This window comes from Protopterus annectens, chromosome 3.part1, assembly GCF_019279795.1.
Source record: "Protopterus annectens isolate FY-2018-M chromosome 3.part1, PAN1.0, whole genome shotgun sequence".
Taxonomy (NCBI): Eukaryota; Metazoa; Chordata; order Ceratodontiformes; family Protopteridae; genus Protopterus; species Protopterus annectens.
Window position 1 is genome coordinate 844,438,724 of NC_056732.1, and position 17,972 is coordinate 844,456,695.

At 38.4% G+C, this 17,972-nt stretch overlaps 1 protein-coding gene across 1 annotated transcript in view; it reads right to left on the bottom strand.

Annotated features, from left to right (window-relative positions):
- The window catches only part of ZNF407 (zinc finger protein 407), a 3,063,484-nt gene that overhangs the window by 2,719,643 nt on the left and 325,869 nt on the right, over positions 1 to 17,972 (bottom strand). The window lies entirely within an intron of this gene.

Genomic DNA, 17,972 nt, shown 5'->3' on the forward strand with positions numbered 1-17,972 from the left:
CTGTGACCTTACTTTAATATTTTGTAAACATCATAATTACTTGTATTATTTCTGGAGCTTTTCTCCTCTGGTCTCCACTGAAAATGGACCTCTGGCTCAGTTGGACTAACCTGGTTAACAAATGTCAATAAATAAATAAAATAATAATAAAATAAATATTTATGCAAAGGAGAAAGCCAAAATAATCAATATAAAGAAGACAGCTCGAAAGATATTCGAAGAGAAATACAGGCAAAGGCATCCAGACACAGAAAATTTCACAATTAAAAAGATAATATCACAAAGAAGGAAGGTAGAAAAGAAGATTAGCAAAGTGGAAGTTAAAAAAAAAAATAGAAGTTGAAGTTATGGAGTGCCTGGGAAGTGAAGGATTTAATGTCAAAAGTCTAACACAGATTACATCACAGCATGACTGAGTGAGTCCCCAAAGTAAGGAGGAGCAGGAAGATCAGGAGACATCTGAAGAAGAAATATGGACATGGGAAAGAAGAAGAGATTTAATATGGTGTAATATTTACGCAAAGAAGAAAGCAAAACTACCAATACACAAAGAGCAACACCAAAGATATTTGAAGAGAAATATAGGCAAAGGAATCCGGACATGGAAAACTTTACAATACAAAAAATAAGAAGACAAAGAGGGAAAAGTAGAAAAGGAGATTAGTAATGGAGAAGTTAAAGAAATAGAAACTGAGGTTATGGAGCACCTGTAAAGTGAAGGATTCAGTGTAAAAAAATCTAATGCAGAAAGCACTACAACATGATAGAGCAATGGATATCCAAATTAAGGGGAAACCAGTGGAACAGGAAGAAACTGGTCAGGTGTCATATCAAGATATTGTGGAGCCTTCTACAGAAAATCAGTATAAACGTTCACTTAAAGCTAAACACCAAGGAAAGGAACAGGAAAATGTGGAAACTCTGATGCAGTCAATGTTGATGAGTGATAGTCCAGTGAGTTCCCATATAAAAGAGCAACTGATGGCACAGGATGAAACTGAAGAGAAGGTGCCACAGGGAGATGCTATAGAATGTTCTATAGAATCCTCGCAGAAAATGAAAAACAAGGGATGTGCCCTCAGTTTGGAAGAAAATGAGCTAAGAGAAGTGTTGCTTGATTTAATAGACATAGATATATATTAAGATTAATGAAAGAAATAAACTACAGATCAATAAAACACCAAAAATCAGAAGTTTGATAAAACAAATGAACACAGTAATTAGGGATGTCCGTAGAGATCCATGTGATATAACAGAAATAAACAGGATATATTACTGTGCAGCTAAATTAATAACTGATAAAATTCTACCACAAGAATACAGGGTAGTGAGGGAAAGGAAGGGGAGAAATCAATTGCCATCATGGAAGTATCGAACAGAGAAAACTATAAAGCAATTAAGACAAGAAGTGTCACTGTTAGAATACTATAGAAGAGGGAATAGATCATCAGCAATACTAAGATAGATGTGATAACAGCAATGCACAGTATTAGAACAGACCAGGATCTAGCACACACTATCGCAAATAACAAACTAAGAATTTCAGCACAGGCAGGAAAACTTAAAAAATACACAGATAAATATAAAGGAAAAGTAGAAAATAAGCAATTTATTGATGTACCAAACTAGTTTTATAGAGAACTGGGAAACAAGGTAAAAGGAATTGAAAGACTGTGAAAAAAAGAAGAAATAGATGCATTTTGGAGAACTATCTATGAAGATTCTGTGGAACATAAAGATGCTAAATGGATAAAAGAAGTAAAAGAAAGAATAAGAAGTTTAAAGGCACAGGATATGAAATGGGATGAAGTAACAGCCAGAGAGAATGAAACAAAGTTAAGTAAAGCCTCAAACTGGAAAACCCCAGGCCCAGATGCATTACCTAACTTCTGGCTAAAAGTACTAACATCTTTGCATGAAGACTTAGCAATGAGTAAGAACTATTTATATGCGCACCCCAAACAGACACCAGCTTGGCTAACAACAGGTAAAACAATGCTCCTACTTAAGGATGAACCTGCAAGTTACTCTAAAAACTATAGCCAATAACTTGCCTTCCAACGACGTACAAACTATACATGGGAATTGATGCCGAAAGAGTCTAGTCATTTAGAAGAAAAGCCAATTATGTCAGTAGAACAAAAGGGCAATACAAGAAAGTCATATGGAACAAAGGATCATTTGCTGTTAAATAAAGTCATAGTGGAGAACTGTAAAAAGGGGAAGAATGTAAGTATGGCATGGATTGACTACAAAAAAGCATTTGATAGTATCCCACATTCATGGATAAAAGAGTGCTTAAAAATGTATAAGATACCCCCTACACTGATCGACTAAACTACAGTGACCATGAAATATATTGCCCCAGGGGTAAAAATCCAAAGGGGGATATTCCAGGGTGACTCTCTGTCACTGTTGCTATTCTGCCTTGCCTTTAACCCATTAAGCAGTCTACTTAGGCTATGGCTATAATTTGGCTCCTAGAAAACAACAAAGTCTAAAGACTTCTCACCACCTCTTTGTCAATGATTTGAAACTGTATAGCTCATCAGATGAGGAACTGATAGCACAGCTGCAGGTTGTCAAAACGTTTTCAGATGATATAAAAATGGCATTTGGTCTTGATAAATGTGCAAAACAACCTTTAAAGCAGGAAAACTCCAGCACCAGGAAAACATCAGTTTGGGACACGAATGTGATATAAAAGAACTTGAGCAAGAAGGATTGTATAACAATTTGAGAACTGATGAAGGACCAGCAATAAAATATGAACAAATGTGAATAAAACTTAGTAAGGAATACTTTAGAAGACTTAAATTAATCCTGAAAACAGTGTTGACGTCTAGGAACAAAATCCAAGCTATAAACAATTTGCCTTCCTGTCCTAACTTACAGTTTTGGAGTGACTGACTGACCCCAAAACGTGTTGGATAGATTAGATATTAAAACAAGAAGGATGCTTCACACTCACTAAATGATTTATAAAAATTAGTACATAGCAAGATTATATATTCCCCGTTCTGAAGGAAGGATGGGTCTCCTTGAAATTGATTATATGTATAGATTTGCAATTGTGGGACTCCACACATCTGCTGATCTCACAAGACCCAAAAGTTTTGAAACATGAAGAGAATAAATCTAAGATGACTTCTTTGCTTAATTTAGCAGAAGCACATCGGTGTCAAGCAGGAATGGAAATCAAACCAGAAGTAGATAAAAAAACAGGCAGCAACTGATGTGTCAAAAAAACAAAAGAAAGAATATAAGGTGAAGGACCAGATGAGAAGGCAAGAAAGGTGGAAAATACATAAATATAGTTCCAAGTATAGAAAACTTCTGGAAGAACACCATGTTGATCAGGAACGAACACAGGAATGGTTAAGGAGAGGTGAATTCAAACCAAGAGATGAAAGGTTAATATTGACACCACAAGATATAGTGGGCTACATACACGTTGGTTTACAATGTTCATTGAACATGTGGGAGAAACAGACAAATGTTGATTTTGCAAAACAGAATTGGAAACGGTTGCAAACCTCATTGCTGGTTGCGACATATTAATGGCAGAAAGACTGTATACTGAAAGGCATAATGTGGCGAAACTGTTGCACTGGGGATTGTGCAAACATCATGGTACTGAAGTGGCTGAAAAACACTGGAAACATGATCCACAAAGCATCATGGAAAATGATGAAGTCTACATCACATGGAATCATCCATTACCAACAGTTCAAAAGAGAGACGGTAGAGAACCGGATATAGTGGTCCAAGAAAAGAAGACAGAAGTAGTATTGATCATTGAAATTGTCACACTCAGTGACTACGGTATCCTGCATACAGAGACACAAAGTCATAAAATATCAAGATTTGCAGGTAGAAACCAGAGCAATGTGGAAGAAAGATACCCAGATAGTTCAAATAGTAGTAAGAGCAACGGCTTGATATAAAAAAAAAGAGTCTATAATCATATTTAGAGGTTACCAATACATGTAACTCCATACAAATTGTAGGAGTCATTACCGGGCACATTGCAGGTGCTGCGAAGAGCACTACTGGCTAACATCAAAGAGTGAAACAATACTAATTTCATGAACTTTAATCGTACTTTGTGTTAGGAATGGGGTCCATTCCCATCACAGTATTAAAAACCCAAAATATTTGGAGATATTTAAAAAAAAAAAAAAGGGTGAGATGTACTTTCAGTGTTTTTTGAAACTAACTGGATTGCTAATGCTCCTGACTGATGGTGGAAGAGTGTTCGACAGTTTGACAATAATAAAAGAGTAAAGCATCTGGCCAGCAGGTAAGTTTGTTTTTTCCACTTTCAAGAGTAGCTGGTTTTCAGATCTGAGATGTCTGGTAGGGTGGTAGTGGGTAAGTAGAGTGGTAAGGGTAGGGCAGTCTGAAGGTTTGAATATGATTTTGTGTGCTGTGATGACTTGCAAGTATGAAAGATAGAGAGGAAGCTCAAGTCAGTCTAGATGGTGTAGTGAGAAACAGTGGTGGGAGGTGTATTTTGCATTGGTTGCAAACTAGTAATTTTATTGTAGCACGTTTCAAATTCTGATTTCAATGCGGGCTGAATGTTGGTAAGGAGAGGGGCACCATATAAGAGAGAGGGAAGCAGAAAGGTAGAGGCAAGGGTTTGTTTGGTGGAGTGGCTAAGGAACTGTTGTGCCTGTAGAGCATGCCAAATTTTTGGTATTTTTTTTAATACTACTGTGCATGTGCAGGTCAAATGTTAGAGTATTCATCTATGATTACGCCTAGTAGTTTTGTGTGTGGGACAACCTCTATGGTGGCTTCATTTTGGCCCAGTATGGAGAATTCTTTTTTTTATTCAGAGTAGTAGTTTTCTTAGGGGGTGTAAAGAACAAGTTTAGTTTTGTTGGGGTTTAGGACAAGATGGTTATTGGCCATTTAGGTTTTGGTGGATGTGAGGGTACTTTGGATGATGTGTAGTAGTTCAGATGAGGAATTAGCAGGGCAGATGATGATTGAGCCATCTGCATATTGGATTATGCGACCTTGAGTAAGGGTGGTGTGAATGTTGTTTATAAAGACACTAAAAAGAAGGGGCCCTAGTATGGAACCTTGTGGGACACCTGTGGTAGTATTAAGAAACGAAGAGAGACAGAGAGAGTGCTGCCATTTGGTTGATCGTTGTCTATTTGTGAGGTAGCTTGTGAAGCAGGTTTGGGTGGGGGGGTGAGAAACTTAGGTTAGAGAGTTTTGTGAGGAGAAGAGGGTGAGAAACTATATTGAAGGCCTTAGCGAGATTGAGGAACAGTGAAGAAACAATTTTAACCAGCATCTTGAACCCGGTTAACTGTATCCAGGAAGGAGATGAGAGAGGTTGTGGTACTACGGCCTGGCCTGAAGCCATGCTGAATTGGGGATAGGATTTGATTGTCAAGTAGATTGTTGTGAACTACAGTATGGATGCATTTGTCCAGAATTTTAGAGAGTGGTGAAAGGATCTTAATAGGTCGAAAGACGGAAATGTCTATGTTGTTTCCACCTTTATGTATGGGGAGAATATATGCCCTTTTCCAGATGTTAGGTACATAGGACTCTTTGAGAGATCTGTTAAGACGCATGTTTATAGGGTAGGTAATGGAGTTTGCTGCTATTTGTAGGAATTCGGGGGATAGGTTGTCAGGTAAATTACTGCAGGGTTTAAGGAGTAGTTTTCTTACTACAGAGGTAGGTATAGGGGAAAAGGAAAAGCTTGGCAGAGAGGGAGTGATGGTGTTTTGACAGGACTGACCTGGAGATGTGGGGATAGTATTTGAGTTGATTATGGGGAAAGTGCCTGTAAGACTGGATATAGTGTTGATGAAATATTCATTAAAGAGGATGGATAACTTAGTAGGTGTTTTATCTGGATTAGGACAAGGATTATTTTTTGCGACTGGGTTTAGTAGGGAATTAATGGGAGTTCCAGAATTGTTTGGGGTTTTGCCTGTAGTTACTTTGCAGATGTAGATAGTCTGCTTTTTGTCTTTAATAACTAGAATCTTCACCTGGTTGCGGAGTTGTTTGTATTGCAGTAGATCTGAGTTTTTTTTTTATTTTTGTGCCATAGTTTCCAAGCTTTGTCTAGTACTGTGGTGGTGGTGCTGCGGTAGCGTTGTTGCCTCCCAGTAAGATGCTGTTTGGTTCGATTCTCAGCTAGAACGTCTTCTGTGTGGAGACATGCGTGAATGGGCGTACCTTCGTTGATGGTTGTGTGTCAGAGCTGGCAACTCGGTACGTAAAAATCTACTGCCAGTCATTAGCAGACCGGAGTTCCGCTGTGGCGACCCCTAACCGGGAAAAGCCGAAAGGCACAAACACAAGTTTCCAAGCTTTGTCTCTAGCGGTCATAATTTGCTTAGTGGGTCTGGTGAGCAAAGCGGCATGTTTAATTTTAACTCTTTTTCTGTCGGGTATGAGCTAGATTGTTTAAGGTCTGGAGAAATGTTGAGTTGAATAACTCAACAGCGTCATTGAGGGGAAGGGTTTTTAGGGCTTCCAGTTGAGTTTTGATAACGTTTCATTAAAAATGTTTGAGTTAAAGTGAGATATGTTTCTTGTTAACTTGTAGTGGTGTCTACTTGGTGCTGGAGTGGCTTTATGCAAATATATAGGCAGGGAGGTGGTCACTAATACTGTTGGTTAGTGTACCGGCTAAGGAAATATTGTTTGGATCAGAGACTAGTATCCAGTCCAGAATGGAGCCGTTGTCATAGTTTTTATTTGGCCTGGTTGTACTGTGAATTAATTGGGTAAAGTTGCACAAGTTAATGTTGTAGGAGGGAGTATGGTGGAAGAAGTCAAGTCAATCAATGTTGACGTCACCCAGAATGACTGTTACATTTTCTATATTACTTGATATCCAGAATATCTAAAATTTCATCTATTAAAGAAATATTACTGCCTGGGGGGTGTGTGTAAAGGGCAATGATGCAGATATTTTGTGGTTGTTTATTTTTAGGAAAGAAATTATTATTTCGGCTATGGAGAACTTTGGAATTGATTTGCAGTATGGAACAATAGTAAAGTTGTTAGGGTAGAGTATAGCTACACCTCTGACTGTTTTGTAGGGTCAATCTGATCTTAGGCAGGCATAGCCTGGGGGAGGAATTTGGTGTCTTTAATGTAGGGTTTTAACCATGTTCCAGTGGCTGCAATTATATCTGGTTTATTATGAGCTATCCAGGCATGAAACTCTGGAATTTTGTTTCTCATGCTTTGAAAGTTCAGGGCTGATAAATTTAGAGATTTATAGGAGTTTGAGGAGTTAGTTGGGGAGGAGGTAGGGTCAGGGTTAGGGTGAATGTCTCTGCATTGGGATAGTTTTGAATGGTAGTTTGGGTAAGTAGTGTGGGTAGTTTTTTTTTTGAGTTGGATTAGCAGTTTAATAAAGAGAGGTTGTGGGTGTTGTCTTGTAAGGGTACGATTTTTATTTTGGTCAGTAGTAATATATTTAGTATGAATAGGCTAGGGCTTGTCAGAGTAGCTAGCTAATGGTTAAGGTTTGTGTGGATGCAGTAGAAGTTGCTTTTGAGGGTTGAAATGCTGGCTGGATAATAGTTAAGTTGATTAAGAGATAGAAGCTTACAAAAATTGACAGGAGAGTTCTGTAAGAAGTAAGGGACATGGTGGATACGGGATTTCTTTTGTTTGTGAAATAAGCAAGTGTTGGAATAAGCTAGTAGACAGGATGTATAACTAAAATAGTAGTGGAGCTGTTGTTTTGTGATGTAGAAGTAGTGGGATGTTCCTAATTAGAGGTGTGTCTTGAGGGTGAGAAGTTTGAGATGATAAGGTGTTAGTTGGAAATAGAATAGAGGTTGTATGTGACTGGTGGAAGAATAAGAGAGTGAGGGGTTAGGGTAAGAATATGAGTAATTGCAGATGGGAAATGATTACAGATGGGATGTGGTTGGTACAGGAGTGAGGGGGGATGAGTTAGGGTAAGAATAAATGTAACTGAAGTGGGGGGTGGGTGAGAATGGGGGTAGGGTAGGGGAGCAGAGTGAGCCCAAGTGAAGTGAGGGCGAATGGAGCAGGCAGAATCATGGTGTAACTTATGTCTAAAACGTTATCAGAGAAACACTTTAGACAAAGGTAACTAAGATTCCAGTCTTTGCTAGCCCCTACAAATTGGGTCTAACCTTACCAAAACCTTTAAAAGCCCATTCAGTTAGGTCCATGGCAACTTCTTTAGTCTTTCTATCAAAGGCTTCCATGGACAACATATATGCAAGCTGCAACCTGGGACAATCCTCATACCTTTATCACTCATTACAAACTGGATCTGGTCTTGAGGGGAAGAGCAGCCTTTGGTTCAAATGAGGATCAGGAATATCCTTCCTTAGAGTCCACCCAGGTTTTTAAGTAGCTGGGGACTCTGTCCCACCAATTGAGAAATGAATAAAAATTAACATCAGATAAAAAATTATGCACTTACCATAACATTGTATCTGTACTGTCCATTTTCATTCTTCCTCAGCTTCCTACCCACCAACCCCCAATCTTTTCACGTTGATTTCTGTAAGAATGAGAACTGATAAGGACACCACTGCCCTTTATACTGAGCTCCAGGGACAGTTTCTCCTGTCAGGAGTATAATATTAGTACCTTCTACTTTATGAAAACCAGCACACAAGATCTGAGCTATGTTAGGGGTTGGAAAATTATGGCTACGGTAGGAGCTGGAAAGTTGTTTGGAGGTCACAAGCTAAAGTAAGGTCCGAGTCAGATCAGAGGATAGGATCCCAACCCAACAGTTGAGGAAGAATGAAAATGGACAACACAGATGGAATGTTATGGTAAGTACATAACTTTTTCTCATTTAATGTCTGTTCATGAATATTAAAGAATGTCTGTTTAAAATGTTTTGTAATATGTTGGAGTTTTTCTTTCCAGTTCTCCACTGATAAGGGATTTTTGACTCAACCCAGTCAAACCCGGTAAACAAAAGCAAAATAAACTAAATTAAATTTTGTACTTTATTTAATATACTCTTACATTACAATTAGGGTACATTTTCTGAAAACCAAGCAGTATCCGTGTATAATGTCGCAAGTATTACTTTTTGTGATTCCACCAAAAGGGTTTTTGCTGAAGTTACAACATACCTGTGTCACATTAGTATGTGTTCATGAATGTAGACATTTTTAATGTCACAGAGCTCATTGATATCAAACTCAAGTAGAAATATTTCACTTAATGACGTTAGTATCCTAATCAGTTTTCTTACTATATCATTTGCTGCATCACAGTTACTAATGAAGAAGTCTAGGATAGAAAGGGTGATTTATTTATAATTTTAATGTTAAGTAAAAGGTTATAGCACATTGATCAGTTTCGATAATCTTGGTTATGCCCAAGACTGGGGAGCAGAAATATCCTAGGTTTGTTGGTTATTTATGGAACTGCCTTCCTTAGGCAGGCGCCATAGTTTTTGTTCCAAACTGTTTGGATTACCATAGTCAATTAATCATACTCATCATCATCAATGGCTTCCCTTTCCCATTTTTACAGAGGGCCGGTATTGCTTCAACTGTTGCCACTTCTCTGGATTCAGAACCACTCTCCTACATTTCAACACTCATGCCACCACTTCTCTTATTCAAATCATCCACCTCATGGATGGACATGCTCATCTTCTCTTGCCTTTTTACCATCTCTCTCCAAAATCTGCTTTACCAAATTATCGTCATCTTTCCTGCATATAAGAACAACCATAATCTGTGCTGCTTGACCTTCACTATAATTGGGATTACTAAGGCTTCCTCTCTGATGTCCTCATTTCTTTGTTTGTCCCACCTTCTGCATCTCACTACCTATCTCAGGCACTGTATCTCCATCACTTCAAGAGTTCTCAGCTATTCTGCCTTAGCTACCCAGGTTTCTGAGCCATACAGATGCACTGGTTACACAACTATTTTTCTGCACCTTATTTTTCAATCTCTTTGGCATTCTTCTGTATATGCTATGCCAGACACTTTGCACTAGATGACTGCAGCACTGCTGATTCGATCTTTGGCCTCCTCATTTGGACATTCTTTTCCTCAACTACACCTCCCAGATACTTCAAGCTGTTAAATTGTTCCATTGTTTTCCCTTCTATCTTAGTTTTAAGCTTCTTCTGATTTTACTCATTTGCTGCCATAAACAACGGTCTTCTCTGTATTCTGTTTCATCCCACATGCCTTCTGTTTTGCAATCCAATCCCCTATCACTTACTGACATTCCTATTTAGGGTGTGCTTGTTGTGCCACATCATCTGCATGCAACAGTTTTGTTGATCTGTCCCCTCCAACAGGAATAGGCTCAGAGATGAGACCTGATGCACACCCACTCCCCCTGGCAGCCCCTCCATGAGTCTGAGCATTAATCCTGAACCTAAGCCCATGTATATAACCTACACTAATTCTACTCATGTTTCCAAGACTTTGAACCATCACAAGACTGCCCAAATCAGCTTTCTTGGGACCATGCTATTCACTTTCTCCAAGCTCAGGAATGTTCATTTGGACTCTTTTGTCATCTCTGGCTTCTTCACTATTGATCTCAGAGCAAACACTGTATCCATTGTAATGCATCCTGAGCTGTATCTGCGCTTTACATCCCCAATGTAACTTTCTACTACTTTGCCTGTTTATTAATTATCCTCTCCAGCACTTTCATGTATTGTGACAGAACTTTAACACCTGTGCACTACTCAAAGTTGTGAATAACTCCTTTGCTCTCTGCTAGTACAATGGTTACTCTCTCTCTGGGATATACATCTCTCTCCATATTGGCATGAATACCCTCAGGAACCACATCTCACCTAATGCATCCAGTATCTTGATCATATCGGCAGTGAACTCAACTAAGCCTGCTGCTTTTCCCATACTTAATCTTCCTTAGTGTACTTTGTATTTCTTCTTGGGTTGTTTCTCCTTCCTCTTTCATGTAGGACATGCGTGCAGTAGTACTGCTTCTGTAGGGTTTTCATCATTCAGAAGTTTACTGAAGTACCCCTTTCATCTACCTTTGATGTCCTCTGGTGAGTAGTGTGTTGCTGGCAACCTTTACGAATGGTGTCTACTGACTATGTTCTTTATCCTTCTGTTGCTGCCTGCAACCCGATAGAGCTTCTTTGTATCATCTGCTGAGTCATCTTCCAGAAGCTGGAAGAAGTCTTCTGACTTCTCGTTCTATACCATTAGTGACTGCTCTCTCAGTCTCTTTGTTAGCTAACGAGTACTGCTTCTTTGCCTGATCTGTCTTTTCTATAACTCACTTCGTCCTACACTCCTTCCTCTTGATAACTTCCTGGACTTTTGCATTCTACCACCAGCTTTTCCCTATGTTCTTTATTTCTATACCTGGTTTGACTGCATGTCTGTTCACCTATTTCCTCTTCTTCTTAAGATATCAGAGCTCTCAGTATTTCCTTGAATATCTGTGCTTTTACTGTAGTCAACTTCCAGGTCTTCAGCCTAGTCTATGTTGACCTTAGGACCTTCTTTGACCTCTGTTTACAGTTGATTTTGGCCACCAGTGATGTATGCTTGGGGGAGTTGACTGTTTCACTATGGATGATTTTGCAATCTCCGATTTGATCCCAATACTCTTTCATTATTAGCAGGAAGTCTACCTGATTTGCATATTAACCACTGTTGTAAGTGATTTTTTGACTGTCTCTCTTGGTGAATTGTGTGCTGAACACCATTAAGCCATCTGCAAAATGGAGCTCTTAAAAGACCTTTCTTTCATTATTCCTGCTGCTAAAGTACTATGTGGACCCAGGCAATCCTCATATCCTGTTCTGTTTGTCCAGATATGGGCATTCAGGTCCTCATTATCAAGACTAACTCATTTTACCCTGCTTTATTGAGGAGATCCTGCAACTACTTCCTGAGTGTCTTCTTGTCCTTTCAATAGCAGCCCTACTGTGTAGCACAGACTGAGATCACACAAACTGCTCTGTCTTTATAATAGAGTCTGACTACCATAAATTTCTTACTGATTTAGGTGACAACCCTCAGTGTTTTCAGAAGACTTTCTCTTACCACAGCTCTCACACCATTTCTAGTCAGTCCTCCTCCTCTCAAGCCTTTTTTGCACTGTCCTTCTACCTCATCATCTGAATACTCATACTATCCAATCTCCTCCTCCTTACCATCATGTCATTCTCTTCCTGTGTCCTCATCAGTGAAACTATATTCGTTGTGGTAATCCTTAGCTCATTTTTGGCAGATTGGTTTTACACTGAGGTTTTTGCTCAACAAAGCTATCTCAGGTAACCCAGACTAATCAAGTGGACACAAGCCAGATGCTTACTGATCCAGGACAATTGGGCTTTATGGCAGGCACATGCTGGCCAAAAGGGACACACACAGCAATCTCACCATTAGCACTGGTCCCTGGTGTAGGTCTAAGTAGGTCCGCTCATCTTGGCAAACACCCACTCACTTTTTTGGCAATGTTAGCCAACATGACCAAATCACCTAGCGTCAACCTTTACACCACTGAGTAACTAGCCTTGATGCAGCATGTTTATCTGAGGTTGAATAATTTATGCACTCAGTATTGGGGTACTTAATATCCTCCATAAAGAGTTTAATCATTTTTTCCTTGAACTTATTCAGGCAATCTTCATGTGTACTCTAAATTCCTAAAACATTACATATCAGTGACATTAAATACCACATGAGCAACATCTACTCATGATTTCTTTTTTCTTGGTTTCTGGCCTTTATGTGTTATTTTACTAGAAAAAATACACACCAGGCACCCAAAGAGGCAGGAGGAAATAAAGCCACAACCCTGATAATGGAAGCAACAGCAGATTTCGTCACATAAATGCCACACAATTCAATGCGTTTTCATCCACTAGACTTCTTCAGATGTATAAATAAATTTATTTCTAAGGCTTGTGGCTTTATTTCCTCCTGCCTCTTTGGGTGCCTGGTGCATTTTTTTTCTGGTTCTTGGTTTTGTGGCACCTATTCCTTTGGAGATTTTTTTGGTTATTTGTTATTTTACTAGACTGAGACACCATCTATCCTACTGAACATGAACAAATAAAGGAGATGTACCCTGGAATCTGGGACATGCATTTTGAATCTTTAGACCATGTTTTAGTAATAGTAGAGATCAATAAATGATAGCTTTTAAATCATCTATTTATTATTGAGACTTCTGGCATTTAGCATAGTCTTCACCTCTGATTTTTTTTTTTCTGCAGTTTTTATGGTCTTCTCTTGAATACTAAAGAGCTCTAAAAAGGACATTAACGGAATAGAAATACATAAGTTCAGTACTTGTATATCCAAAACAAACAGGTGAAGCTATGCAGTGCAAATCACATAGGCTGGCTATATAGCTCTCTCCAGGCTGACCGTGTCCTTAGCCAATGACTGAATGTAATTTTCTCATGATATTCAGGTGCCATATGGGGTGATAAGAGAAATTTTAAGCAGATGTCTTCTTAATTTAGTAGCTTATCTGTCATGATTTTCAGGTGCCATGTGGGGTGATAGAAGAAATTTAGTGCAATATTCACACTCCTTTACATTACAGGTTAGACCTCAAACAAAATAAATACTGCATCTGGCAATTTAAGGGTGTTTCTTGTCTACTACAAACCCATTTGTTAATCGGTTTTGGAGCCATACTCAAGTAACTCATTAGTAAACTCAGAAACACTTCAAATGAAGAAGTACGAAGTAAATAACACATTTACTGAAATAAAAAGTCACCAGGAAACGGAATATCTTCCAGCACTACAAAAATTAACTACACTCAAAAACAGTGAGAAGAATGAAAGAGAAAGTGCAGCAATGTAGTTGCTATTCAGATAAGGTTCATGTCACCTACATTAGGAAGCAAGCAGGCATGACCTGCATTGGTTCCTTGTGTGGAGTGGCCAACACTTTTGAGTTCTCATTCCAGGAGATGTGACAAAAAGTTGGTGAACCCAAATATTCCGATTTACAGTGACACTCCCTCAAGAATATCAGTTGCTACCACAATTTGTTACACTGACAGAGTGTTTGATACAGTTCAGATGCCAGACACCTGGAAGCAGGTAATAACATCATCTTTAAACACTTTCATTAAATTGTCACTTAAGACACAGGCACACAAACAGAATAGAAAACAAACAATATTTTTTCATGTATATACATTACACATTATGTATATGTTTTCTTTCTTTATAACAACTATCAGTCAAACGTTACATAAAGTGCACAGTTCCTGCCTTCCCGTAAACCTAATTTTTCCTCTTGAATATACTGCATGTATATTGTTCTCACAAATTCCATATATGTCTATGTAATTTGATCCTTCTCTTTTCTATAGGTAACACTTCCAGTTCTTTTATTTCTTTTACAAAATCCAATACATCAAATACAACTGGTTTAGATTTTGATTTCCACTTTCTAGTAACTGCTTTTTTGGCAGCCAGTAGAATTAAACTTGGCCTTACAATGTCTAGGCAAATCAGATCCTGTGTCCCAGCTCAAAATAATACTTTCCTTAGTTATAGCCATCTGCTCTTCCAATATTTCTGACAGCAATTTTTAAAATCTGTCAACTCATTACACTCCCAAAAAACATGTTCCTACTTACCTCTTTCTTCCCCATCACATCTTCAACATTTGCTATCTAACTGAGGAAAAACATTTTTGAAGTCTGCTTGGGGTATAAAAACACAATAGTATCAGTAATCTTGAAGCCATGTTAAAATCTTAATCTAGCATATTCTTAAAGACCCATGTTTCTGTGTACCATGACTACAAGTTATCTGCGACTAGCCTTGCCTCCAACGTGGCACCACTGTCTCCTATTTCAATTGACATAGATTGTTGAGGTTTATCACTGGTATTCAACTAAGACCTGATTCGCAAAGCAAGCAGGTAAACTAATGATTAGTAAAGGAGAGCTTTAAGAGATTAAAAAGCCTTCAATCAAGCTGACAGGGGATTTTTGTCCTGTATTCTGTTAGTCTTTACCCTTTCCCAAAAACGTGTGACTACATCGGCTCAGGTTAATACTGACAGCACAGCTTTCTTGAGTTGCTCAGGGGACTGCTTGCTTTCTTCACTGTTATTATGCCTTGCACTTGGTGCTAGTGGTTACAACTTTTAGGCACCCTCTCTTAGCATGTTACAATTATAAAGGCTGAAACATGAAGTGGTCTCTACTATCGTTCTGTCTGTTCTGCCTGGCAGAATATGCAGAGGCTGCTTGATACAGTGAGGCAGACTGGACTGTTGTCAGGATACTGGGTATTAATCAAGACAGACAAAACCAAAGCCTTAATACTTTCTGTATCCTTTTATCCAGAACAGATGACCTTCCCCAATTCAGAGCATTATGACTCCTTTAAATGAATGGGAATTCGGTTAACTATATTAAATGTGAAAAGAAAGTGGGAAAAGTGCATGTAGTGGGCATGAAAACACAAAAAGAATACTTCAGGAACTTAAACTTTTGCGGTTTCCTTTCATAGTTCAACTTTTATATCCCAAGGCAGCAAAGGATATTCCACACTGCTTTACCAACCAACCTTAATTTCAGTTAGCTGGAAACATTAGCAGTCAGAACTTGTTTCCAACACCTGCTGTCGTTTCAGATGACTACCTGCTCATAACTTAGTATCCCCAAGGTTAACCACATTGTTACTATAGTTTAAAACTGCAGAAAAAATGCATCTTTGTAAAATGCTTGAAATGACTATTATATATTTTGTTGTTCTTGGATAAGTCACTGCTCACTTTTTCACTTGACATTATTTGGATTAACTACAGTACTACTGCAAGATGTATGCTCATTCATCTCTAATTTTGAAAAGTGATATCATGTATGTATATTCCATACTATATGTTTCTCTAGATCTGTTACTGCAACACTTATCTGTCTACTGTTATGCATGGCTGGAAAGGGACCATGGACCAATTCACTTACTTGATTAATAAATTAAATAAATACATAAGTAAATAAAACATTTTCTAGTGTGATCAGGATCTACAAAAATTTCTACTCCTTGTGGTCTTGTACTGTACATTGCTTTGCCCTTGGCAAGCGTAATATTTTTTTCAAAGGTCTGAAGAGTGAATTTGTAGTTTTTCTTTGGGGGGTAAATGAGCTGGAGTAGCCTGTGAAAACAAAATGTGTCCCACTGCTGGAAGTTTTGTAGGTCCAAGACCATGACCTTTACTACAATGTCATTAAGTGAAGCTGTACAGTGCCCACCTTAAGAGATGTTTACTAGATTGCTGTGTCCCAGAGAGAGGTGAGTCAGAAACCTTCTTTTACTTGTGATAAACCACAATCAGCCCTAACTTACTTGGAGGTTCCAAACAAATTAAAGGAAATGGCTTCTTTTAGACCTGCACAGGTATGAAAAAGTGAAGAAAATCTCCATATCTGGTTACAGGTGCACACTAGTTGTAACAGAGGGAATTCATGGAACCAGTGTGGGATGAGATGGACTAAATGAGGGCCACTACCTAAGGAATCAACAGTACGTGTACTCACAGAGTCTCTGAGGTTACCTGTCCCAAGGGAGAAGAGACCAGTATAACTCAGATTTTCGGTTTGTGCTCGTCAAGAAAGGGCCACCACATATAATTTAATTAGCAAAACTGGTCGATGTCTGTAAAGTAAAAAATCTTGATCCTGTGAATAAATTAGCTCAGTTTGGCAAAGGGTGGTAAAAACAGAAAGATGAACATGGTTATGTCTCTTATCAGGATATCCAACTAATTCAACATCATTTAGAATCTTTGGGTTGAAGAGTTCATTCAAGTATTTTTTATATCCTGAGCAAGCTCAGTAAAAATATTCTCTGGGTTGGCACCAGATGGGTGGAGGTATGGGAAGGTTTGCAGGAAGGTAAATGGAGACACATTTTTAGGGGGATGTTCTGTGTTTTCCCAACTCAGAAGGAATTTTAAACATATTTTAGAAGGACCCTGTCCTAAAAGTGTAGTTTTGGTTAATGATGGCTGCCAAGAAAACTATTAGAAGGCAATGAGAAGTAAAATATCTAACTTTGGTGAATATATAAAGAAAGTAAATAATGGGATACATCAGGGTGAACTCTATCTCAAATACAACTGTGGAGTGAGGCTAAAAAGTAGATGTCCAGGGTGACAGTGAAATGGACATTAGATTGGTAGTGCAATGGGTAAAGCAAACTATGAAATGTGCCACAGGTCATTAGCATTTGAGTTAGCCAGATGACATGATGTTTGGATTTACACAGTACCTGACTGAGGATTCTTCCAATGTAGTATGCTTATAAAGGGCAACTGCTACTTAACTTCCCTTGTTAGACTTTCTCTCTCAATCTAGGTATGGTGAAAGTCCTATGCTGCACTTGATTACTTATCAGTGAGTTACAAGCTGGCTGAACATATTGTTTCACTGTTACTTACAGTCATCAGAAAAATTTTAATGTTACAGATTATGGTTTGACTACACTGATTGTGTTACCATATCAACATATCTGGCGTACGTCTGTTAAAAAAGTTCAATAAACATCTCCTTTGCCTGGTTCTACTGTTCTCTTTGAAAACAATTTGTATACTTGTTACAAACAATGGGAATAAGGGGGTGATGGAATAGTATGGGATGCAGCTAATTCAACTGCATTTTTCAAAGGCCAGCTAACATTTATTTTATACATTAATTACGTAAACCAATTAAGCACAAGTGTATCTTTACAGCAGTAACCCAGGAATACTGTCTTGTAATGCACTTGCTCGAGGTTTTATAGCAAGTTAAAGGGGACTGAGGGAATTAAATACATAGTGATGGGATGAACCTCTTTAGTAGCTCATAGTCTTAATTTTTTGCATTAAACTGCCAGACATTTACTGGAAGGAGGGCAGAGTAAATTGTGTACATCTTAAAAACTGATTACTATGCAAACAAACAAAAACTAGGAAAAGAAAAGAGTCCAGGAACACAGT